The 26,604-nt window shown below is 38.4% G+C and overlaps 1 long non-coding RNA gene across 1 annotated transcript in view; it reads right to left on the reverse strand.

Annotated features, from left to right (window-relative positions):
* The window catches only part of LOC113624607 (uncharacterized), a 58,206-nt gene extending 37,953 nt beyond the window's left edge, over positions 1-20,253 (reverse strand). Inside the window, exons 1-3 of the long non-coding RNA XR_003434402.1 lie at positions 19,939-20,253; positions 16,994-17,103; positions 16,504-16,867 (exon numbers count right to left, since the gene is read on the reverse strand). This is a non-coding gene — a long non-coding RNA (uncharacterized LOC113624607). The remainder of the gene's footprint in view (positions 1-16,503; positions 16,868-16,993; positions 17,104-19,938) is intronic.
* Positions 20,254-26,604: the final 6,351 nt, after the last annotated feature.

Consider the following 26,604-nt stretch of genomic DNA (forward strand, 5'->3'; position numbering starts at 1 on the left):
AAATGTTTTTTATATAAATATTATTTGAGTGTTTTAGGAAATTTTGTTTACTACAAACTTTAAAATGTACATCATTTAATAATTAGAGTTCAGAGCTTCCCTGGTGGCTCAGTGGTTGAGAGTCCGCCTGCCGATGCAGGGGACACGGGTTCGTGCCCCGAGCCGGGAGGATCCCACATGCCGCGGAGCGGCTAGGCCCGTGAGCCATGGCTGCTGAGCCTGCGTGCCCGGAGCCTGTGCTCCGCAACGGGAGAGGCCACAACAGTGAGAGGCCCGCGTACCGAAAAAAAAAAAAGAAAAAATTAGAGTTCACAAACTATAAAATAACACATTTTCCGGTGGATAATCGTTTAAAATTTCCTGCATAGATATACTTTTATAGGCATATTGAAAAACTTTCTAAGTAGCATCAGGTAGCAGTTTGCGAATAAAATGGTCCAGATGTGACTAAGTCAATTTTGCAAAAGGCTTCAAGCATTCTAGAACAGAGATGCTAAACCACTAATGTTTTATTGTTGATAATTAATAAGCTCACATCTGATAAGTTTCCAGCTGTCAACATACTAATTTATATAAAGTATAAATCCACAATGATGAGATTATCAGCAATATACGTCCACAATAAGCCAAATGAGATATGGCTAAAAAGTAAATCTATATACTCATTTGAGAAAGATTCTAATGGGCTTTATAATGTTAACAAAATTTTCAAACTGACTTTTCCTTTATAAAATGTTTAAAGTTACATTTGCTACATAAAAAAAGAATGTGTGAAACATCAACAATGTAATAATTGAACACCTCTGAATCCACCCTATAACTTAAGAAATAGAACCAATAATAAACTGAAACATTTAATAAAAATACAATAGAAAAATAAGCTGTTTTTGACATTTCCAAATTGTATCTTTTCTGCTTAAATACAGGCTACTTGGTACTTATTTTGTATCCTTTTTACAGTCACACCTTTGTTTGAGGTCTGAAGTACTAGTCTGAAGTACTAACCTTTAAATTAGTGTCTATTTAATTTAATAACTAAATCCATCAAACTAAATCCATCACTAAAATGATTTCATTTTCCTTTCTGGATAATCTGAAGTGCTTAATCTTAAATGTTAACTGTCAAAATAATGGACTTCTTTTTTCCTCCATAAGAATAACTTGGATTTCTCACATATCTCTGGTCAATCATTCTGTCTAAACTGGGTGTGCATAAATTGTTCCACCACTGAGATTCTCTCTTTAGTGTTTAAGTCTGGACAGCGTTGCTCATCTCTACTGTGAAAAAGAAATAAGATCATATTCTAAAATTAATATATAGTCTTTTGCTCATAGTCAGAATGTATTTTTAGAGACAGAAAGTTCTATTATTCTGACAAGTAATGGAGCAACTATAAAATTTTTTTTTTGAGAAAACAGGATATTATAGAACACTTTAATGCATTAAAGTTATAATGTGAAATACTACACAATTTATTATTTAATGTTATACATATTCTCCATTAGGTAATTTTTTGATATTTGGGCTACACCTTGTCTCTTTATACATTAGTAATGGTTGTATTTTTACTAAGAAATATTATTATTAGTTGTTCATTATATATTCTGGCATCCTATAATGCATATGACTAAACTTACACTTTGTCATAAGCAAGTACAGTGTCTTATTAAAAGAAGGAAGAGGTTAGACTGAGAAAAATTTCAGTTATGTTGCCAATCGGTTACTTTAACATTAACTCAAAGGTGGTTTGAGATTATGTTTTGTGCTAAATACAAAAGACAACTTTAATGGATCAGAGAACTATTCTAGGTCTTACAATTCAGAGTGATATAGTTTATTAGTTGTCCTTTTAATTTGAATTTAAAGTATAAACAGAAACAATTCCCTGCACTTTAGAGCTGTGTTATTTTAGCCTTTAAATTCCTAGTATTTCCATGAAAGCTTGAATAAAAAGCTGTGGTCTGACAAACTAAGAACATATTATAGTTCTATGAAAGTCTCCACTTGGCATAATGAGAACTGATATAATCTAACTGTTTAATCAGTAACATTCATTTTTACTATTATACAATAATCTATATTCTAAGTAAATTTTAATCAAATGACATTCTAATAAACATATTTAGGAAATTTATTTTATACTATTGTATTACTTACTGGAACGTTTTGTAAATGCTCAAAGAATTTGATCAGGGCAATTCACTTACATGAGAATTTAAAAATTCTTTGTGTCATTGATGAATGAGAAAATGTTAATAATGATCCATGGGACAATAACACACACACAAAGTACTTATTAAATGCTTTACGCCTTTTATAAAATGAAGCTGATTCTCCTTGCTTCTGCACTGGGACACAATTTAACAGCAGAGTAAAATTTGGGAAGCTATTGGAATTACTACAATGGTAGTAACTTAAATCAAAAGAAAAGTTTAAATTCTGGAAAAATTCAATTCAATATGCATTATCACAATTATAAAGCTATTAGCAATTAGAGTACTATTAAGAGTATTATATAACACTAATAAGAGTACTATATAAGTTCCATACACATAGATCTCCAAATAAAGTGGAATATTTGGGAACCTAAAATATTTCCCAAATGTTACGGAATTTGCCAGCGAGGTGCAGTCCTGATTTTGAATTTAAAGTATCTGCTATAATTAGTAATTAATAATAAAGTATTACTATAAATCTACAACAGAGCCTAAATTATTGATATTTGGGTCACTGTGGCATAGAACCTGACTTTAATTGTGAATTATCTTTAATCAGTAGGAAGCAGTGGTTCTCAAACTCTAGCAGGCATCAGAATCAGGCTTGTTAAAACACAGACTAGCAGGCCCTCACCTCCAGATTTTTGGATTCAGTGGGCCTGTGATGCCATCTGGGAACCTGCGTTTCTAACAAGTTCCCAAGTGATGCTGAGACTACGATCGAGAGACCACATTTTGAGAACAACTGATCTTAACTGTAGCATTGTACTCTTAGCACCTTCTTTGAGAAAGCCTATCATCACATTCTCACAAGACATTTATTGACTCTGGAGCCTAAGATTATTAATGGATTTGGGAATTACATGTATTCACTATCATTTTAATAGTTACTAAAATAAAATTTCTGATAACCATAGATACACTAACAATTTTTCCTAGGACAGTATAATTATGTGTAGTTATAAATTGTGTTATAATAACTTAGAAATGGTAATAAAGTAACTATTGCTTTGAAGTGAAAAACTGTGTACTTAATTCTTTTCTTATCAGGTGCTTCCTTGGTCTCTTTGGTTCTGAAAGGTAGTCTATACTCTAAGGAAAAGAAATACAAGTCCTTTTAGAAATAATTTTTAATATTATATCTGTGATGGGTAAGTGTTTTCTGGTGAATAGAGACAACAGTAATGGCTTAGAGCAACATTCACTTTTACACAATTTAATATTTGTTATATTAACCACAATCTTGTAAATTTCTTGAAAGGAAGATGTTACTTTTTTGCGGCCTCTCACTGTTGTGGCCTCTTCCGTTGTGGAGCACAGGCTCCGGACGGGCAGGCTCAGCGGCCATGGCTCACGGGCCCAGCCGCTCTGCAGCACGTGGGATCCTCCTGGCCCGGGGCACGAACCCGTGTCCCCTGCATCGGCAGGTGGACTCTCAACCACTGCGCCACCAGGGAAGCCCAGGAAGATGTTACTTTACACTCTTTTGAATTCCCCACAGAGCTCGTAAGAGCCTGGACTGTGAGATGTCTTAGAGGGCATGAATGATTTAATGACAATGTCACCCCAACATTTAGAAGAATGCCAGGTACATAGTAGGTGCTTAATAAATGTTGACAGACATGAATACATGACTCATGAAGAGTACATGCATAATAGATATTTACTGATTTATTCTGAAAGACATCCTAGCTCTTTTGACTATACAATCTGTTTGATCTCAGCATGTTCGTCAGAAGCTGTAAAATGAAACGTGGGATGGTCTAAATATTCTTGCATTAAGGCAGATGACTTGATAAATACCAAATTGGCCTTAAGTTATTCATTTTGCCCATGTCTATGCTACAGGCATTACAATAAAAACCTGTTTCTATATTTTAAAAGTTTTCTCATTTTTAATAATGTAGCTATGACCCTGTATAAACAAAATATATATTCAAAATACGCATATTATCACTGTTACTTGTAGTATAAGCTACAGGTTTAATGAGACTAGAATGGTGAAAGCCAGATTTGGTTCTGCTTGTGGCTGATGAGAAAGAGATTTATAACCTAGAACTAGGTCTTCTGAGGCTTAAATAGACCTGTGTATTGCACCTGAAATGTTAATTTAATTTCTGCTTTTAAAGTATATTAACTCAGATATTATCTTTGTTTTTTCATCAGTTCTGAGAATTGTACCCTAACATATGCAGGGGGATTTAACTGCATACATTAAATGACAATTACATCATTACAAAGAAAGGATGAGTGTGAAACCCAATGACAAAAAAGTTATGAAGGAGTTCTGTCTTCCTCTCACTGATTGGTAACCTAAAAGCCCAGGAAAAACAATTACAGCATATAGGATGTGTGGTACGGGAGAAATCGCAATAACATCTGATAAACCCAAATGCCTCGATACAGCTGAACTAATTTTTTCTAACACAATATGAAAAACCACTGATGACAAAACACTTTAATAACAGAAGTCATTTAAAGGTTTTTCTTTTTTTTTTTTTAAGGAAGAAAGAAAACGAAAAATGAAAGAAAAAGTCCTACTGCTCTGCGTCTATTTTTAAGACTGACCCCCAATACACCAGTTACAGGACACAGTACTGAGGCCTGCTGGCTGTGACAGCCCATGTGACTCTATAAGGAGATGCAGCCCCGACTAACACGCCAGCAGCCCTGCTTCTGGCAAATATCCTTTACCACCTTCAAAGAAAGAACAGGGTGGGCCAGAGCTGTGATGCTGCTTAACACGAAAGACTCTTTCTGCTTCCTTCTCCCTTTCCTCATAAAGTGAATGAACTTTTGTTAGAAGACAACATACTGCTAAGTTAATGTAACTTAAAAATTTACAGCAGGTTGTATGCCTGGAGGCACATTCTGGGGCCACCTGTAGGCATCTAATTTCACTGAATATAATGAATACTTGTGGAGAATTTCTCCGAGTCTAGAGGAGAGTGGGTAAGAAATGTGTTGCTGGTTTACTCCAATACGGATTCTGTCGTGGAGGATTAGAGAACTGTACTCTCTCCAACAAATAGGAGTAATCTTTCTCCCCACAAAAGATCCGTTAAATGCAACACCAGACACCTGGGTGCCAGATCTACACAGCCATTTCTTGGGCACTTTTGATAACCCACCTGTGGCAATTGCCACTTGGCAATTGCTTAATATAGCACATTGATCCATTTGAGGCTTTTTTTTTTTTACAGTATAGAAAGCTATTTTGTCTCTCTATATCCTCTTTATCTCTTTGAAGCCTCCTCATATTTTGGCAAAGGTAGCAAGTGACAGTAAGAATACGCTTGATATGATTCCAAGCGTTTATTTGGGAGAAATTAATATGTGTAGTTTAGCAATGCTCGGCAACCTTGACCTTTTTCAACTGGAAGGTAAAATTAATATACTGCAGAGCTGCTTTAAAGAGAAAGTGTTTGTTATTATGCTTTTGCCACAAGGTAAGTAGATTTAGTACTTATCCTGTAGCTACTTAAAGTATATATGTTGTTTCAGATCCTATTCTGCTGTAAGATCAGTGAAATTTTCCACACACATACACACACAAACTTTTATCGAATAAGTTCTAAAAGCTAGCCTAATTTTCATTCATTTGGGTTATAAATTACCCATAAATGTTATTAATGTAGCCCTTAGTCTTACAGTCCTTGCAAATACTGTTTGGATATTTAATTATCCGACAACCTTTCTCCACAACAGTCGCATGGTTTTGAATTAAGAAAAGTACATTTAAATTATCATTTACGTATTGAGGATTGGATTCTTGGTGGTATTAAGGTTGACGTTTCCTTCTGTTTGTACTACACAAAGGGTTAATAAGGTTTGCATAACCTTTTCTTTGATGGCTTTATAGCAGAGCATTACAGGATTGCTGCCAAAACAGATTTTAACCCTTTTAATCGTACTGTTAATAACCACATCGCGCAGAGTACAGCCTATGCTGCACAGGAGGCAAAATAGCTCTGAACAGTTTTGACCTGATAGCCAATCAAGGAAAGTTTCCTAGAGATACTTGCCATTTTGGTTGCTATGGTGAGTTTCATATTTTGTGGAAACCACTGCTAGATGTCTTAAAATAGACCTTTGCCAAGAAAAAAACATTGGTCCAGTGGCATATGCTGGCAGAGCATTGCAAGGTTGCTCAAATTCCCTTCCTTTATTTTTCCCTCTCTCCCCTGGGGCAACTGCTCCAAGCATCAGCCCACTAGTCTGGCAGGCTAAGAATCCAGAAACTTGCTGCTAATTACAATGCTGACAATTCCCAACCTGTTTACTGGCGCCAGCAATCAAACCGCATCCTCTGGAGTGAACCAAAAAGCACTTGTTGGCTTTAGCTTCCTGAGGTTCCAAGCTGGCTATATTAATTACTGTTAACTTAAAGCTGTATGTTGTACAAAAGAAGCTTAATTAGCTGGTTTGAGGATTAAAATCTATCCTCTACAAATTTTAAAGCCTTCTGTTCTTGACCAAATTATGTGAATCCATAAAACATCTTTCCTTGGACAAAATGTTATTATTTTAGGTGTGGCTTCTCAGAGTCAGTTTTGCAACTGTATTTATTACCTTGAACTAGGCACCAAAATAATCAAAAGAAAATCTCTCTCTCCTTCTCTCTTTCTCTCTTTCTCTCCCCCCTTCCTCTTCTCCTCCCTTCCTTCCTCTCTCCCTCCCTCCCTCTTTGCTTCCCTCCCTCCCTCCATGTTTCAACTCTTTATCTTTCTATCTGAGAGTTATGTTCACATTTTGTTTTTTAAAAATTGAAGAAAATAATGAGCATAATTATTTACAGTTATTGTTTACAGTTAATGAAAAAGGAAAACCTTTTGATGAGGACAAAATGGTCAAAAGATATATTTTTATCTTGGTAAATTTTAAAACCGTATAGTTACTTACACCATTTTTCAAGTGAACTCTCACTGCTGTGAGTGAGGTCTGATTTGGGAACAGTCATCTTTCGAGTATAAGAAGTATATTTCCTTGATTGATAAGCTGGGTGACTACACAGTGAGTAATCACCCTCTCAGGCTCCTAAATGGTTAGTATTACAGGTACTACATAATTTTCATACACAGCATAATAGCAATGGACAAGGGTTTAGTAAAACTGAGAATTTTATTTTGACTCTATTCTAATCCAAGAGTCATTCTGTCTTTCTTTATTCAAGATAGCTTTGAATACTTAAAAGCTGAAATAACAGAGAGTAAATACAATTTTAATTTGTATATTAAAGATGTGATTTGATTTCTGTTCTGCTGTGTGAAAATCATTCAGCCAGTGTTACTTACTAATCTTATTTTAAATTTTCCATTGAATGTACTACATGACAAATATTTGTCACTCCAATCTTTCAGCCAATATTTTCATCTGGGAGCTTATTAAATTGAGCTGATTTAATTGAGATTAAAACTTTCCTTTTTTTACTGCAATATTGCAACTTGGGTAAAAGATCAAGCTGTTCTTTTAATTATGATGTATATTTGTTTCAGCATTAACATTAATTTGGCCTATAAAATCTTCCTAGATTTTGAAAAAACCCTATCCATAAGCACACTGCAGACCTTTAGAATCTATTCGCACATTCACATCTGTATATACAATATTTGAGCTTGAAAAGGTTAAATCAGATAATAACTGACTAATAAGGATAATATAATTATTGTCAGATACCAGGAAAAGCAAAATTATAATAAAAACCTCAGTGTTGAAGTTTTAGTGTGATGTGTTAGAAAGAAAACATCCAGAAGACTTAGAAAATGGGTTCCAAGTATTAACTGCATGTCTATGGGGACGTTACTTAGAGTCTCTGTGTTGTGAGGATTTCATGTATAAAAAGTAGAAGTATGACCATACACCAAATAACTGGATCTGAAATAGAAAATTATCATGACAACTAAAAATCATAAGAATGTACTATAGGCTTATCTAAGACTCATGAAATTTTGTACTCTGTGTGGATAATGGACTGGAAAATAATTACATCAAAAGAAAACTAATGATCAAGTGGGAATGTTATGTCTTTGGACACAAGAGCCAAGCCAGAGAAGAACAAGTGTGTCAATCTTCTATAACTTTACCATCGTTAATTAACAAACAGTCCTCCGCCCTAAAATTTAAATTGCAGTGAAAAGGAAAAGCTAGACTCTTAGACACAAGTGTCCTTTTTATACTGAGAAATATTGCTAATACTGTCTTAAACAAATCCCCCTAGGTAACTTTATTTCTAAAGCAGGCATTCAAATATAAAATATGTCTTTTCCAATAGAAAAAGGGATTAAAAAGGCTTTTTAAAGCCATGTTCCCCTTAGGCTTAATTTTCCACAAGTCTGTCTTTTCAGACTGATGATCTTTCCTTTGACCTGTGAAACATCCAGATTTCATGCCTTTCTCAATTTTCTACCTGTAAGTTCCACCCATTTTACTCAGACACTATTTCTATTTTAATTGATTCTATACCATTTCTATATAGTTCTATACTAGAGTATGACTTTCTATCTAAATAAAAGCAAGAACTTTTGCGTACTATGAAAGAAACCCTACTATATAGTTACACTATATAAAATCAGTACTGTCAACTTCCCATATTTTGGGAAAAGGACACTATATAAAAAAGATCTCTTGTAAAGTTTCCTAAAAATTGGTATTTGTTCAATGTGCATTGGTACTAGCTATTAGATCTGCCAATAAAACTGCCACAAATAATTTCATTATTGTTTCTTTAACACATCACCCCAAACTGCATGATCCTCTCTGCAGTTCACATCCTTAATATGGTTACTTGCTATCACTGTCCCTTGTCTCTTGTCAAATCCAATTGTTATCTGCACAGATCGCCAGATCTAAATGTGAAACTGTCTAAAAAATTTAACGTCAACACTGATTCTTAATATAGCAGCCACAACTAACAAAAACCTGTTTGGAGTAAAGAATTTCGACTTTGTCCTAGTATATAGTATTAAACAATGTCAGAGCTGTTTTGGACAACTATATCCAGCAACAGAAAAGAATATGAGATATTTTAATTGAAGTGTAAGTAAATGGCTTCTGAACCTCATGCTCCTATCACCAGAAATCTATTTGAAATCAATTGCTTTTGAAAGCTTTACAGAACTTTTATTAAACGTATTCTCAGAGTTTTAAATGGACATGATGTGTCATATCCATCATTAAACTGTGGATGAAACATTATGTAAATTATCTGGATAAAACAATAGCTGACAAACCATATTATTTTAATTTTAAGAAAATGGGTGTATTCTTTTGTGGTTAAAATGTTAACTTATATTTATTATACTTGGAACACCTTTCAAATAAAACTATAAATTAAGTTTGCTTGTAATTTAAATTTGCTTTGCTAGTAAATAATGAAAAAAAAATATTGCACAGATCCTGACCTTAGAAAATATATCTATCACAGTAATTATTATATGGGATAAAATGAATTTCTATTTATTATTTGTTTAACATTTTATGAATTCTTCTAAGTATTTATAGATTTAATATTAAATAAAATATATTAAGTAACATTTTCTACATCAGAATTCACATAGAATGAAATGAGTCTTGATTAAACAGTTACTTACAATTCTAAAAAGCATACCAGCTTAAAAGAAATGTTCCCACAGATTTTTCAATTATTTAGGAGTTACATGTGAGAATCAGAGAAAATGAATTTTCTATCTTAGCAAAGAATAAAAGCACTATTAACACAACATTATAAATCAACTATACGTCAATTAAAAATTTAAAAAAATAAAAGCACTATTAAACAAATTGATAATTAGAGTTTACATTAACATTAAATTAAACTTAACTACATTTAGTTCAACGACCATTTTTTAAAAATGACATTAACTATGGAAAAAAATGTAAAATTCTGTGTTAACATGTCCTGAAAGGATATAGTTGCTTTCACTAAATTAATAAATATTTTAAAGAAACTATCATGTGCTAGACACTGGACTAGATATTTTAAAAGGATGTACCATTGCTATGCTATTTTAGGATTAAATATCCTAGACAAATATTAGTCCTTTTCTTTTTAACAGAATGAAAAATAGTAATTTCCCCATTCCTCTAAAAATTGTAATTAAATTTAATAGCAGAAACATTTACACACAGAATAAACATTTTAAAAGGCCCAATGTTTAGTCTTTACCCACTATTATTGTATACATAGACTTTGAAAAGAGTTGTTTGTGATTTGGTCTTATTAACTTGAAATATTTTTGAGATGTATCCATGGTTTGAGAGCCTCACAAATATTATACATATAGAGACATACACATACACGCATTCCCACAAAAACACACTAGGATGAATCAGTAAGTCATTCTTTTGGGGTTTTCTTTCCCACTGAAACTTCAAATAAAAATCAAAGGGTGAAGAAGTGATAAAAATGTCTCCATGTGCTCATGTTTTAAAATTTTATGTAAAGATTGTTTAAGTAAAAACAATTTCCTGTTCAATATCAAGACAAAATATGTTGGTGAATACCTTTGAAAGATTTATGTCTTTTTAAAATCTGCTTTCTTAGTTGTGGTATCGATTTGCTCACCATCTATCTATATATAAAATAAAGAGTAGAATTCAGGCCAAAACAAAAAGGTTATTTTGGAAATGGAATTCATGAGAGGTAGAAGGGCCTTGAGAGGATCTAAATCCAGCCCTCCTGTTGTGGATGAGACCCTGAGCGCTGGGCAAGCCCTGTGGCTAGTCACAGTTCACAGCAGAACCTGTACTCAAAATCAGATTTCCCAGCCTTTATTCCAAAGTTCTTTCTACCATAAGATGCACTTTCTTCCATTAAGTATCATATAATTGAGGAAAAGACAAGATTCAAGTTTTTTCCATATAACTGCCTCAATTCTCTAATTTGCTTTGTCTTTGTAAACACCGTGAAAGCCTGTTTAAAATAATAGTTATGAAAACAAATTGTGCATGAAACTGGACCCATAAAGTAACCATTCTTAAATTTAATTCCCCACAAGTTATGCATAAAATAACTTAGAATATTTGTTAAGTCTTATCCTAATATGTTTCTATTGTAAAGGAAAAGATGTTTTTGCAATTATGCTTCTGATAGAATATTAGGCATGGCATTCATTCATTCATTCATTCATTCATTCTTCTTGAAGTCCCAAAATGAATGGAATATTTACCAGATATACAAAAAAAATCTTAAATAAGTAACTTTAGTTTATCTTGGGATTGTTTGAAGCAATTCTTGAAATTGGTCACATTTGCTCACGGAGATAAAAATAGACCGCAAACAATTAATTTCCACTTGTGTATTGGATATAAATTTTTTAAAAAATTACAAGAAATATCAATTTTCTAGTTAATTTTCTAAATTAAATTTTCTAGTTAAATATCAATTTTCTAGTTAAATCAATTTTCTAGTTAAATATCAAATTTCTAGTTAAATATCATTGTTATGAAAAGAATTTTTTAGAAAGTGTCTCTTAAGAGCACACATTTTATTTAAGTTTAAAAAACAGACACTACTATCAAATTATGCAATTATGCCACTACTGTAATATAACTTGTCAACTTGAAAAAGTGTACTATGATATAAACTGTATTTTAACCATGAATTGTATTAGTAAATAGGCTACAGCAATATAAGTGTTTTTTTAGTTTGAAATTTGAGGTTCAGTATTGTTTTGAAGCTAATAAAATAAAAACAGGAAGCCTTATTTAAAATCCTTTGAATATTTTAAAGTTCATAGTTTATTCTTGGCTTTTTTTTAAACTTTTAGTTTCAGCTATAGGTGTCATGTGTATAAATTTTCAGATACCATGGATTGTTACTGAATCTCAAAGGGTATTTCCACAAACACAGCAAATGAAAAGTGTTGTCTTTATACTTGTATAGACAGTATAATACTTTTCATTGGTTGTGGAGAACAGACTGTCTTACTTAGCTCTCATTATTAACCAGGATAGAGAACTCAGAACTCAGAACATAAAAGATTTAGGTAGTCACATATTTGTAATCTGGGACAACAATATAAATATTAGGACACATTGGTTCCACCGTCAAGCTGCACTCAGCAAACTCAACCAGGTACTAAACATATTTCAAGAAACTTAAAATTTCATAATATTTCTTTAGCTTACAGTTTTTGCATGAATTGCAATGTCTTCTCAATGAAAAAGCTTATAATATACACTCACATGAAAGGTTTTGTAAATTTAAATTTGAGTTCTAAGTCATGATTTAAAGTATAGGTGCCAGAGGAGAAAATCTCAAAACATTTGAAAAACAAACTGTACTACAAAACTCATTGTTTAAAAGATATTTAGCACTTATGTTTATAGGTGTATAACTACCAATAACTATATGTAATAGCTAAATACGATAATAAAACTCTTTAAGTATTGTCATTAATATGTTTTCTTCGTATTGAGAACATTTATCATCAAATAAATTTACTTTCAAATAGTAAGTCTAACATGCAGATTACACTACTTTATAAGAGTAAGAACATCATCCTGTCATTTCTGTGATTCAGTGACAGCAGAAACTGTACAGTATTAAAAGGTTGGTGAATAATTGTGATCATCTTATACTGGCTTCTGTGTCCTTAGTCCTTCTCTGTCCTACATAAAAGCACAAAATCTTCCCCAATATACCCATCATCTCCACCTAGACAAAAAAAATGTCTATTTTTATACTTGAAAATTTACTAGTACTGATATGGAATATAATTTAAAAAATGGTAATATGACTTATGGAATTTTCCTCCCATCAAAATGCTACTTCATCATTCTCCTTTGCCTGGACATTCATTGATAGTACTGTTCTAGTTCTAGACTGGCACTGCTGTAACACCAAGAAACATATCATTCTAGAGCTAACAGTGGACTTGGAGAGAGATCCTGCCTCCAGGACATGATTATTTATTTAAAAATGTACTTGGTCAGAATCATCTGCACAATAATTTTTTTTGATATTCACACAGAGGTTGTCACGACCCTCAATGGATCTTTAACCCTGAAAACCACCATTCCCTGCACTTCTATTCAAGCAAAAATATCAGAACATGATTCACAAACAAAAAATAAAATCAGAAAATTCTTTGTATAACGCAGTTTCTGTGAATCTCCTTACCTGAGACTCAGTAGTAAACCATCAACCAAGATGGTGTTTCTTACACCTATTAATGAATATCATGTTATAAATTTGAGTGTTCTAGACATAGAAATTTCAACGAGAAAACTAAAATCTTCTATCAAAAGCCATAAATTGTGTTCATAAAGATTTGAGTACTTAGGCAGACTTCATTAAGGTAAAAATAGCAGACAAAAGCAATTTTCACAAGTTTACTCCTTCCCTGTCCACTGTGCCTTAAGTATTACTGTCAAGTAAACAGTCTAAGCTGTATCCATATGCTTTTCTCAGGTAGAAATTGTGTCACCTTTGTAAAGCAAACCATATTTTAGAAAAAGGATGCATACCCTTCTAATATTTGGACATCAATTGAAAAACAACCCACCTATTATGATTACTTAAAATCACTTGTATCTAGCATGAAAAACATACACAATCACTTTGTACTTCTTTAATCTTGTCTATGGATACCCACAGGGCAAAAGTGATAACAGGCTAGTGGTGATGTAATTTAAAATTCTATTTTCTGAGGGAGAAAAAAAGCTGCCTTATAACAATAACAATTAACTACAGCAATTTCAATTTAATAAAGTTTTGGGGATTTTCTTCCTTCTTATCTAAAAAGGCCAAGTATGGTAAAACCCATATTTTTTTGTTTTGTTTTGTTTTCTAAATTTAAATAGGAACGAGCTCAGTCAGACTGACACTTAATGGAAACTTTTTAAAGAAATAATTCTGCACAGGAAAGAAAGCAATGAGATACGTAGTTAAACCACTTGAACCAAGAATATCAAATACTTTTTGTGACCATGAGATGAGTACAGGTTTCCTCTAGATTTCGTCACTAGCATTTAAAAGTATTCCACTCTAAAAAATTATTATTCATTTATGAAGCAATTGCAATCATAAGCTAAAGTACCAGTGGCAAAGAATTGAATGAAACAGCTTATTTTTCAAAAGTTCTTCCTTATTCTCTCAACAAATGCCAGAGTATTATATCTTTCATTTCTTGCAAACTCTGTCACTAGGTTCCCAACTCCCTTTCTGCCTTTCAATCTCATACACTTATTTAACCAACCAGCATGAGGCCAACTTTCCAAAGATCACCGAATTACTGGATTATGCAGGTTCTCTCTACTTTCCCAATTTCCTAATGAAACAAGGGTACCAGTAGACATATTGAATTCTGTTAAATACACAACAAGCACAATATTTAAAAGCCCTTAATCACCAACTGGTGAATCCCGAGTGAAAGAGGGTAATTCATGGAACGATGAAGGAAAGAACAGCAGTTTACAAATTCTCTTGCTAGTGATAGAATTTCGAGTGCAAAGATATTATCTGTGTTTTCTTTTCTACTTAGACTCCTTCTTAAAACGGGATCGCCAGCCCTGGGAGCTTCTGAGAAGGGCCACCACTCATTTTCCTTGCAAACAACCTTCCCTGAGCGCAAAAGCTATGAGTGCTGATACCCTGAATGTGGGATCAGATGCGGTGTGGTAGGAATAGGGACAGGGAGAGGCGTGGCATAGTGTACCCTTCACTATGAATCCAAGACACTGGAAGAAAGGCGAGACTCTAGATGGGAAAGTGTGAGAGTGTGCCTGCCTCCTCTGGGGCACTTTGCTCTCAATGTCTCCATGGCTCAGGGCTGCTCTGGTGGGCAAGAACCCATCGGGGTACATGCACGTCGCGCCCGGGAAAGGCCAGTCCTCCCAAGGGAAAAGGTGTCTGGGGAGTAGCTCGGTTTAAAGCTGGTGTGGGAGCGCCGCAAAGGAGAGCGTCGCAGGCTTCTCTCTCTCTTTTTTTCCCCTCCTGCAGCTTCGACTTCTCAGGAATTCAGTCTTCGCAGCCCGTGCAAAATCAGGGGCCACCACGCAGGTAAGAAACTGGTCTTAGGGTCCTAGGAGGTTCTTAATGAGCCTCGTGAAACCTTCCGGGGGCCTGGCACGTTCTAGTCCCCAGCATTTTCTCCTTCCACCTATGAAGCGCCGCCACTGGGCAGGCCCTGGCGCCTCCCTAGAGGGAAAGGAGAGTTGCAGAGCCGCGTGGTCTTAAGCCCACAAGAGCTGAGAGTTGGAGCCTCCTTGGCCCGCGTCTTCTCCGGTGGATCACCTTTTCCAACACCATTTTGGGCATCTCAACTCCCGCCACAGCCGGTCGTCCTCAGATGTGTCCGAGTGTGCGGGGTGGGGGTGGGGGGTCGGTGGGTGGTTGCTAGTTCTTCGCTAGGACCCCTCCTCTGCTGGACAAATCCGTAGGGTTTGATCGTCCATTAACATTTGAAACAAACAAACAAACAGAAACTGTAAGTAGAAGTAGGGAAAGGCTCTCTCTTCCTCTAGTCCCATCGCAGCAGACCTGAGAAGGGGAACGTGCCTTGGGTTTGTTGATGTTTGAGACTCATCCTAACGGCATTGGCAGGGAAGACATGACGAAGAGGTGTCCCAAAGAAACTGGACGACTGAGCAGTCCCTGCCTGCCCCACCGCTTTCGGGAAGGTTCCAGTTCTGTGCCAAACGGCAACCAATCCGGTTCCCATGCTGATTCTCCACCCCTTCGCGGAGAATCCGAAAAGAAAATACGGGCCCTGAGAGACCCAACACACTTCCAGTCTGGAAGTTCCGGGGGACCCGGGCCCGGGTCTCCCGCCCGCTCCCCACGCGGGCCGCCAGGTCTGGCTGCGGAGTGGCACGGCTGGGGGTGGGGCCCGGGATTCGCGAAGTCACAAGCCTCCGCGGCTTGCGGGGGCATCTTCGCCCACGGACACGCCCTTTCTGCGCAGGCAGCCCGCAGCGACCCTCTGCTAAGCTCCAGCTCCTCACTCGCGACGTTGCCAAACTGCTCAAGGCCTTTCCATCACTCCTAACTTTCGAGATTCGCCCGGGCCGCGTCTCTCCCCGCAGCCAGACCCCAACGGGGAGAGGAGCCTGGAAGGCCGGGGACGCCGAAACTCCCCTCAGGCTTCGCGGAACAGACCCTCATCCTTTCCCCGCCCCTCCCCTCCGCCTCGACCCCCGCCCTTCTGCACGCACCCATTCTACAGCTCCAGTCACCAGAGGCGCGGCGCACACAGCCCTTCTGGTGGGATGTGTCTTGCGATCACCTAACACGCGACCCAGAGCGAAAACACCGAGGAAAGGAAAAGATCAAAAAAGTGCTACCTTGGCAACCACAGGCGTTTAGAGGCCAGCTGGTGGGCTGGGAGGGGCGGCCGCTGCCCGCCTGCCGCTGGTACTCTCCTCGACTACGCGTATTCTTAAGCAATAACAACGTAATCCGTATTATCCACCCAAGAATACCCGTCACCGAAGAGAGTCAGAGGACCAAGCTGCTGCTGCCGCTGCTACCGCTGCCGCTGCTACTGCCGCCGCCACCAGAACTCTTGCTGCTGAGCCCGCCCCTGGCTGGGGCTGGGCTGAGCTTGACCGGGACCATAAATCCATAACTCGATTTCCCTAAAGAAGGATCCAAAGCTGTGCTCGGCTGCTTCCTGCCCAAATCCAAATGGCTGCTCTATCTCCAATTCTGAAAGACAAATCACAAAACCAACCACTTAACACGGAAGAAGAGTGCACTCTTCCCAGTGAAGAAGGAGGACGTGGGAAGGCTCTTTGGGCACAGGGTGGGCGTGACAAGTAACCTTTAGTTTACCTGGTGCTCTCCCAGTGCCTTCCTCTGTCCTTGTTCTGCTTGGTACCCCCTCTGGTCTCAGCCAGCCCACTCTAGGTGCTTTGATTGAGTGTCATGGCAGCGCGAGAGCCCTGTAAGAGACATGCATAGTTAAGCACACAAATATTACAAATGTATTTGCCTAGACGGCTTTAAGAAGAAGTGAGGCTCAAATAAAGATAGGGTCATGCATGGGTGAAATTTTCAGCAGTGTGTTTTGGAAATGCATTTTCTCAAGCCCAAGATCACAGAAAATAAACACTCATTCAATTTACTACTTGAAATCAAATACTTATAGATCTACAAAAATAGGCATCTCTCCTTTGAAGGCCTTAGAGCTATACAACATAATGATTTTTAAAGGGAAAAAAAAAGCTTCAAAGCACAAAATAATTAAACTCATTTTCCATAGTATCAGAACTCACTGAATTGGCAAGCTGGTAGAGTTTCCATGATTTAGGCACTGTTTTGTAGTACCACGATGTGTAATTCCATAGCCCACAATTTTAATATACAGTATAAATACATTGCTGTGCAGTTGTTGTGAACACCTCTACAGAAAAAGCTTTGAAGCTCTGCCTTCATAAAAAAAATTTTAAGAAAAAAAACCAGTATAAACTCATTTGCAAATTGACTGTAATTTTGGTTTCCAGAGAGAGAATCTCTGTGATTCTTTGATGATCAATATGGCTCTTACTGGAAAAGCTTTGTCTTAAGATCCTGCAGTGAATATTCTGATAATAGGGGTTTATTGTTCACTAAATAAAATGAACAAGTGCAACGTCACTACCCAAGACATGTTGTGGTTCCATTAGAAAGTTCTCAATTTGCTTTTCCCTTTACTCTCAAATACATGGAAGTACATCCATGTGAGTGGAATAGGGAGGGGTATATGGAAACATGGCAATAGACGTTATGATTCCTCAAATTATGTAAGTGCAAATAGCTCTTCATCAAGGGATAATTATATAACAGAATCTCTCCCACTACCACAACTCATCTCTAACTGACCTGGTTGCAATTTAAGGCATTTAGGTCGTGCTTTCTCTTATTACTGTTATTTTTTAAATGTATGACTTCTCCAACACACCAACTCATCATTTTCCTGACATGTTACTTACAAATAGAAAAATCAACATGAATTCTAGGTTTTATGAACAGCTGTTTAGTATATAATGCCTGATGCCTAAAATAACTCAAAAGAAAAGAAGCATTGCCCAATTAGTAGCCTATTTTACAGTATTTTCAGATGACTTTTAAGTACACCTTTCACAAAAAGACAGATGCCAATTAAACAAATTAATAAGTGCTATTTTCTGCCATTACCTAACATAGCTATAAAGTGAAGCTTTTCTCTGGGGATGCTACAACCAAACACACACACACACACACACACACACACACACACACACTCACACAGAAAGCTGACAGGTTCTCTTCAGCTTGAACTCCTAGAAACAAAAGCCCTTAGGGAAAGTAATGCAATAGTCTGTGAGCAAAGTGTACATTTGTTCCTGAACTCTTCCATCTAAAATCAACTAACAGTAAAAGGAAAATAAGAAACACATTATAGAGACAGATTTTGATTTAGTAAATAGAACATTCCTTTTGAATTAAAAAGGATTATCAAGGCATATATACACCACACACACAAACACACATACATACATATATGCATATACATACATACATACATACACAACAATACATGGCATATCAGAATCACAGCATAAATACCCACACAGCTTTTCAATGCTTTCTGAGTAATCTCCTTTAGTTTTGCTTCCTCACAATTGGAATAAAGCACACACACACACACACACCACATACACACACACACACACACACACACTGACCCACAGACTCACACGCTTTAAGAAACTAGAACAACGCAGTCAATATGCTTTCTTTTTATCCAAGTAGTCAGTGCCAGCCCTTTCCCTACCTACCTAAATGTTCTCCCAGCTTCAGCACCTGGACGAGTGGACAGCTCAGCCCGGGCCGATTGCCGGCAGCACTCGCAGCAGAACTGACTCTCTGAGCTCTAACCAAAGCTCTCTCGTGCTTCCGCGGGGCAGCCTGACTTACGAGAACACCATTTCCTACGAGACCACTGCCGCTGGGTGCATATTCAATTCAAGCCTCCTTAAGCTGTCGGATTTCCCCCACCCATCCACCCTCCCCCCCTTCTCCACCCTCCACACAAAAACGGAAAAGGGAAAAAAAGCCCAATACCATCAGGGCGTTTGTTGATCAACTTACACTTTGCTTTTGAATATTTAGATACTGCTAGCGGAGCAATATCAACGGAGGCTTAGGTCTGCATTAAGTACCTTTGTTCATCGACTCCTGCAAGCCATGTTTATTAGAATCTACATTTCTCTAGCTCCCCAATAACTAGAGGTGTGTTTTGCGGGCAAGGGCTTTCAGCACCTTTTGATCTCTCAAGGCCACCGCGACTGACTGCCAGTCCCCACTACTTTCCCACCCTGTCCCCCGCACTCCAACACCCATCCCAGTCAAACGCTTGGTAATTTGCGACCAAATATACATAAAGAAACGCGACAAAGCAATCGGTTTGAGGAAATAAGCCAATTAAGCTAAAGCAGAAATGCCTGTCTCTCTCCCCTCCTCCCCCTTGCCTCCCTCCCTCTCCCTCTCTCTTTCCCTCTGAAGTAGAAAGGGGGAAACACCGAGGAGAGGGGAAAAATCGGGAGGAGTGTGATAGTCGACTCTTACAATCAATGGAAAAACACTATACACATCTTACTGAATAATACTGTCGTTCTCAGACAAAAAGAAACAGATTTATCGATGTAAACATAGTCTCCCTGTTCCACACATCCTACATCCTTTACGTTTGCTGAGATTTGTCTTGCGGTATAGCAAAGTAACTGTCACAAATCCATCTCGATTGAAGAGCTTACCCTCTAAATCCAGGTTTCAAGCGGAACTCCAACTGTGTGTAGAAGCCAGAGAGTCATCTGATGAGCAGTGAGGTAGGCTCTGGGCAGTGGGAGCTGCTTCCCTCGGAGTGCCGGGTTACAGTGTTAACAAGCCCTAGGAAGGGACCTCGGTGCCTTGCGCTGGCTGTGCCCCAGTGCCTTCGCATGGTGGCGGCTTGCTCACGCTTCCGAGGAGTCCCAGGCGGTAGCCTTCAGCTGATGCGAGCTTCCAGAAAGGAGTGGGGAAGGGAAAAAAAATCATCTAATGCAATCAAATCGATCTGATCTACACCATCTGTCGCCTGCCACTATACACAAACGTTAAAATAGGAAAACGGAAAACACTGACAACCCGAGAGGGCTGGTCTGCAAAGAGTTCATTTTTAGCAGAGCATAATTGGGTATGGTCGGCGTACAGTTACAAAAGCTGCTGTTAACCATCCAGTAGTGGATCCCAAACATGCTAATGGTGGATTAATTGAGGAAGATCTGACGTGCAAGCTTCATAGTCTCTTATTCATGACTTCCCAATGGGAAAGGACCAATGCCTTGTGGGACCATGGTAACATACAGTCAAAAAGCTGCTAAGAAAATGGCTGTGTGTTCACAGCACCTCTCTCTGATAACAAACATATGTCGACTAAAACGGTTTAGTAGAATGGGGGGGGGTGTTGGAGAATAAAATTTTCTTTCCCAGTATAAGCAACCCCATCTTCCTTCCTTAAAGAAATGCAAAAATAGACACCATATCTTTACCACAGTGGAGGAAAAAAAGATGTTTTAAAAGAGTTTTTCAAGATTAAATTCTGCCACATGAAAGAAACAACACTCCTGTGCAGCAATTCTAAAAAAAAAAAAAAAAAATCTATTATCATTTTTTTCCTTACTGTGATCAGAGTAGATCTATAGCATGTGCAGTATATAGAAACTCAGCCCAGTTAATCCTACCAGGATTGACTGGATGTTGTTTAATGCCAGATACCCTTTTGATTTCCTGAAATCAGGATGCCTCTTGGGCAAGACATTTTGCATCACTGAAAATTGACATAATGAACGTTAAGTGTGATTGCAGTGAGGAGATGGGGAGAGTTTTCTTTTTTAATTCTACAGTTATTCCCTCTGGCCAAAATTCCTTTTGGACTGTTTCCAGTCTTTCCTGATCAGCTGATGGGGGAGGTATAGGGAAGGGGAGGGAGTGTAGATACAGGGTCAGGGGGAAGAAGGAGGAGGGAGACTGTAGATTACCAATAGCCAATAAATTCAATTCTACCTGTAATAAAAAAACTATGGCAATAAAAGAGATCACTTACTAATTGCTGATCATGATATTTAAATATAAATATAAACCAGTTTTTAAAATTAGTGGTTTATATGTGGAAAGAAAATAGTGCAAACAATAGAGTGACCATCCCTTACCCATTTGTATTTTTAAAATTAAAAAAGGAATACAGAGTTTATTATCTAGATATGTGATGTTCTTTTATTATCTATGTCCAAATAGGCCGCGTTTCCTCTAATTTTGTCATCCATTTGAACGCTGAAAGCTGTATTTATTTTGATTTGGCTGCCTTTGAGAATATAAATTACATATATTCATAGTAAACAATTAGTGTTTAGGATAATTCTTGAGATAGCTGAATATGTCTTCTGAAACTTTGATCATCTCTTTAAGGAAAAAAAAACCCTCACAGTTATGAATTAGATTAGTCTCAAAATATATCTTGAAGACAAACCAAACAATTTACCTGATCTTTTGTTTCAATATACATTAATTAAGCACTCTTTCCAACCTACACAACATTCCAGGGTCATAGTCAGAAATCCCAGTCTAATAGCTCAGCAACCTTTGTTGTCATTCGTGTCAAGCTATTGCCCCCTGCAGGTTAGGCTGAAAGTGCAGGCAGAATTTGGCCAAGTCCTCGTAAATTTATGGTAGTCACGTTACTCATTCTCTCCCAATACTTAAGTAGAGTCCATTTATTAACTTTAAGTTTGTTTACATCATAGTTTAAACTGTTTAGAAATAGCTAGTAAATTGAGAAAAAAATGAAATGAGATTTGTAGATAAAAGATTTCAGTTTTCCTTCTGAGAATTGCAGGGTGGAGCAGATTACCCACTTTGTTGTCACACAGGAAGTACCTTTTTGCACTCAATATTGTTTCTTCACCTTTTCATATCCTTTCCCCACAAGCTCCAGCAAAACTTAAAAACAAATGCAACAGAATTGGAATTATGATTTCTCAACAATAAAGAAATTATTCTGGGTAATTTACTACTTGATATCAGTGTGCTCTAGGTAGACTCAATGAAGTGCATTCGAATCAAACCCTTTCAGAGTCTTCCTACTACTGATATGATGAGGACAATTACAATGTTTTTCTTGAATATAAAATGAAATGTTATTTCAACGTCCATGCTCCCGCCATCCTATCCTCCTCTCCTACAATCAACTTTTCCAAACAAGGCACCTCGCCAAAATGAAATAAATTTAGTGTTGACAGAATAGAGATTAAGTCAACTTCTCAACAGTATTAGAAAGTGGGGCAGGTTTATGGGAATGATTTCAGAAGGCTTATGGGAAGATTCTTTTATATTTTCGAAGTCATGATATAGCTACTTACACTGAGTCATAAAGAACCCTGCAGTGGTATTTCCCTATTATTTAAATACATATTTTATTGAACAGTGGGATATCATTATGCAAAATGTCATTGATTTTAATGTCAAATTAGCAATCAATAAGAATTTTACCCAGTCAAATGTTAGAAGTACTATTTCCACATTGTGTTGAAGTAGTTAGAAACATGAAATGCATTATTCTATCTTAACAGCTATTCTGAAATGCACACAAAAGACTTAAATAAGGATAGTGGCAAGACTCAGGGCTTTCTTGGAGGATTTTTTTACCCTACTCACTGATACTTTTTCCAGACCTTCTGGAATAAAAACATGGTATGGGCACTGGGGATGACTATGTCATATTTTGAACAAATCTAAAAACAAAACCAACCAAACAACAAAACCTGAAAACCTACCCTTGTTTTATTACATTTTTAAAGCTTGGTAAATTTCAAAAGGACAGTACATCTATAAATTAAGATCTTTGCTTCTACATTTCATTAACACTCTTGATCCAAGCAAAGAGAGGATTTGGACTAGGCTGTTGGACTATTAATTGCATAACTTGTAGCCAGAAGAGTGACTGGTTGCCTGCAGCTGACATTTCTAGCTGTCTTTGAGTAGACATTTTTCTTTCAAAATACATATCATATATTTGATATGATTACACATGATTTTATATATATATATATATATATATATATATATATAAGCACACTGCTATTGAGCAAGACAATTTCAACTATTTTTATTCAAATGTCTATCAAACGTCTATGGACAGAGTTGCTCTTAATTAGCGTCCAGAAAAGAGAGATGGTGTCATTTGACCTGCGGGTCTGAATCAAGGGCAATGATTTTTAGTTCTCCCCACACACGACGCAACAGATGGCCCGCAAGTGCCCTGAAAAACACAATTCTCTTCCTCTTACTATCATCACTATTATTCTAATTGTTTCTAAAGGATCCGAACAGGGTTCCAGAAACCTTGTAATGTTGTTATTGCCGGAATCCTGGGTTATTGGACATTCTTATCCTCAGAAGCTAAAGGCCAGGCAATCTTATTCATTTGTGTCCTATGACTCAACTCAGTTTCCAGTTGGCGGGCCGTGTGTGTGTGTGTGTGTGTGTGTGTGTGTGTGTGTGTTCATCCTGAAAGTGCTTCTTTCCAGAGGTTTTCAAATGCAAATGGAGTGGGAGCGGTGGGAGTTTTGGTGGAGTGTGGTGTGTGGCTTGAGGGCATTTGGGGAGAGGGTGTCTCGGGCAGTAACTTTATACAAATTCAAGGCCATCACTACTGCTGCAGATCTAAACAAGGTAGTTCTGAGAGATCCCTTAAAAGATAGGAGTATCTTCCTTATTTCCACCGAGACGAGCTAAAGGCAGGTCCCAGTGCTCGCGCTGTTTTGAGAGAGGGTCCCGAAGACCGCCGGAGGCCAGTTCTCGCGGGCGGGCCGGGACTCAACTCTCGTGTGGCGAAGGGCAGCGCGCCGGTCGCCAGGCCCAGTGCGCCAACGCGGAGGAAGCCCAGCCGCCCTGGGCCCCGGCTCGGCTCACTTTCCCCGGACGCCCCGGCGTGGGACGAGGGCACCGCTTTAGCCACATCCACTCTAGTTTCAGCAGCTGCGGCCCGCCAGCGCGGTCTCGGACCCGGGCCTCCTCGGGGAGAGTAAGGGAGCGAAAACTCCACCTCCACCTTGGCTCTCAGCTCGAGGAAAGGAAGCCAAAGCAAAGGTGTGGTTACACCGGACAACGATACACAAACCGTCGCCTCTTTGGGTTAAGGCGGCCTGCGTTTTGCAGCCCCAGGAGCGCAAGGTGCGGTCCGCGCGGGGACGAGGGCACAGGGAGTCGCCGCCCCCGCTGTATCCCCACCGCGCGCTCTCTCGGGCCTCCCGCGTCTCGGCCAGCGACGTCGGCTCGCCCCCTCACACCCTCGCTGGGAAGGCTGCCCCCGGCCGAAGGCGACCTGGGCCGGAGGCCGGAGCGAGACGGCGCCGCGGCGCTTGGGAGCCAGAGTAAAGCGGAGGCGCGGACCCTGTTCCTGAAAACGCTCGATTCCTCCAGAGTTTGTCAAGTGTCAAGCAGCTCCAGGAAGGCGAGCTTTCGGGGAAACCCACTGTGTGGCTCACCCCGTTTGGTCTCTGTCAAGCCCTCGCCTTCCTCGTCTCTCCAGATCCTCCGCGCTCCCGGGGTCGTGGGCAGCGCGGGCTGAGCCGGCCGAGGAGGCAGCGCGGCTTTAGGCAGAGCGAAGGGGCCCCCTGCTGGCCGGACGCGGCAGGCGCGGCAACCCGCTCCTGGTTCCCGCCGCCCGGCCGCGCAGCCCCGCCCCGCCCAGCCCCGCAGCGACCCTCCAGCGCCCCCGGCGCTGAGGACGCGTTAAAAGAAACAGAAAACAAAACAAAACAAACAAAGCGCCAAAATCCACTCTCACCTCGTCTGCTGCTTAAAGGTAAGTGTGAGTCCAGCCTCTTCTCCCATGCCCCTCTCTGACCCTCCTCTGGTCCTCTGGGCTGAGATCTGGGGGAGACAAAGGGGCAACTCACCCCACCCCAAATAAATCGTGGCTGCTTTTGAAAGCACGTTTTGCAAACATAAAGATCAAACACAGACAGACAGACACACACGCACACACACACACACACCCCCTCATCCAAACCCACACTTACCAGTCCGGAAGAGGGCTACTGATGTGCATGTTTCTGGAAGCATTTCATTAGCTGTTGGAGGAAACGTTTACTGATACTGCAGGTTGTAGGCAACACCAGTAATTCTGTGTATTGGAAAGAGGAGGGAAGACGAGGAAAGATTCCCTTTAGTTTAATCCTCCCTCCCATACCTGGACTTGAGTCCTATTTTCAGTCTCAAGTCCTAGCATGGGCAGAAAAGTTTTCATCCTCTTACTGAGAAGGAAGAGAGATTCAGCCCTTTTTGGGGGTTTTCCTGTGTACTGTTCCCATTCTTCACCAGAGAACTGGCGAAGGGATTGTTTTGTTTATCTAGACAATTCATAACTTAGTTCTGTATGGTGTTTTGAAATTAGTTTAACCTTGAAATAGTCTATGTGCTTTGAGTGGCAGGTTCTTCTGTGCTTAGGTACAGGTTATTAAAAATCACAATGTTTCTTTCTATTCAGGCAACCTTGAGTTAGAGGTGGGCATAATGTCTTACTATTGTGACTTTCAGTAGTGTCTGTTGCCTCTGGATGTTTACTGTCTTTGGAGAAGGAGTAAGGTTTAAAAATTTTGTTTTATAAGTTTAGGCAAATAATAAGTATAGGTCCAGTAAGAAAAGATCAGTACTATTTGCTTCTACTTTCTTCACACACTCTTTGGGGAAGAGAATTAAGGATTTTGACTGTCCCTGAGACTAGTTTATAGTAGGCCAGATCTAGAAGAGTATCTTTTAAAATGGTGTGTCTTTTTATTTGGTATTTTCAGATGGATGACAGAATATTTGATCTGCTAATAGGAAAGGGAGTAAGGCTGATTTGGAGTGGGATCCGGCACCTCTTTTATATCCAACAGTCTGGGAGATCTGAGCCGGTCACAGAGGATTAGAACTCCAGAAGATAACAATAACAATTATAATAATAAGAACTAACATGTATTGAGTGTCTGCTCACTACCAGGTGCTAAGTTTCAGCCTTTACCTTCATTATCTCATTTAATTCTCACTACAGTTTTATGGATAAGGTACTATTATAGTTTCTCATTTTACAGATCAGGAAAGTAAATCTTAGAAAAGTTTATTTATTTGACTAAGGAGACAACAGGTGGTCATCATAAAGTAAAGATCTGAAAAGTAGACAGTGGGAGAGATATCTTGAGAAATGATGCTTATTGTATTGAATTCAAGGTGGCAATAAACTAATAGTTTAAGTCTGAGTTTTGTCTTTCATAAAAAAAAAGAGAAAAGGTAATCTTTTCTGGAAAGAAAATATTAGATAAAATGGGAGTATTTGTTGCAAAAAATTCTAGTCATCAATTCCCTATTCCTATTTCCCAGTTGAAAAAACTGAGAGAATGAAT

Source organism: Aethalodelphis obliquidens, unplaced genomic scaffold (assembly GCF_003676395.1).
Source record: "Aethalodelphis obliquidens isolate GAN/ISIS:26980383/991018 unplaced genomic scaffold, ASM367639v1 scaffold13, whole genome shotgun sequence".
NCBI lineage: Eukaryota > Metazoa > Chordata > Mammalia > Artiodactyla > Delphinidae > Aethalodelphis > Aethalodelphis obliquidens.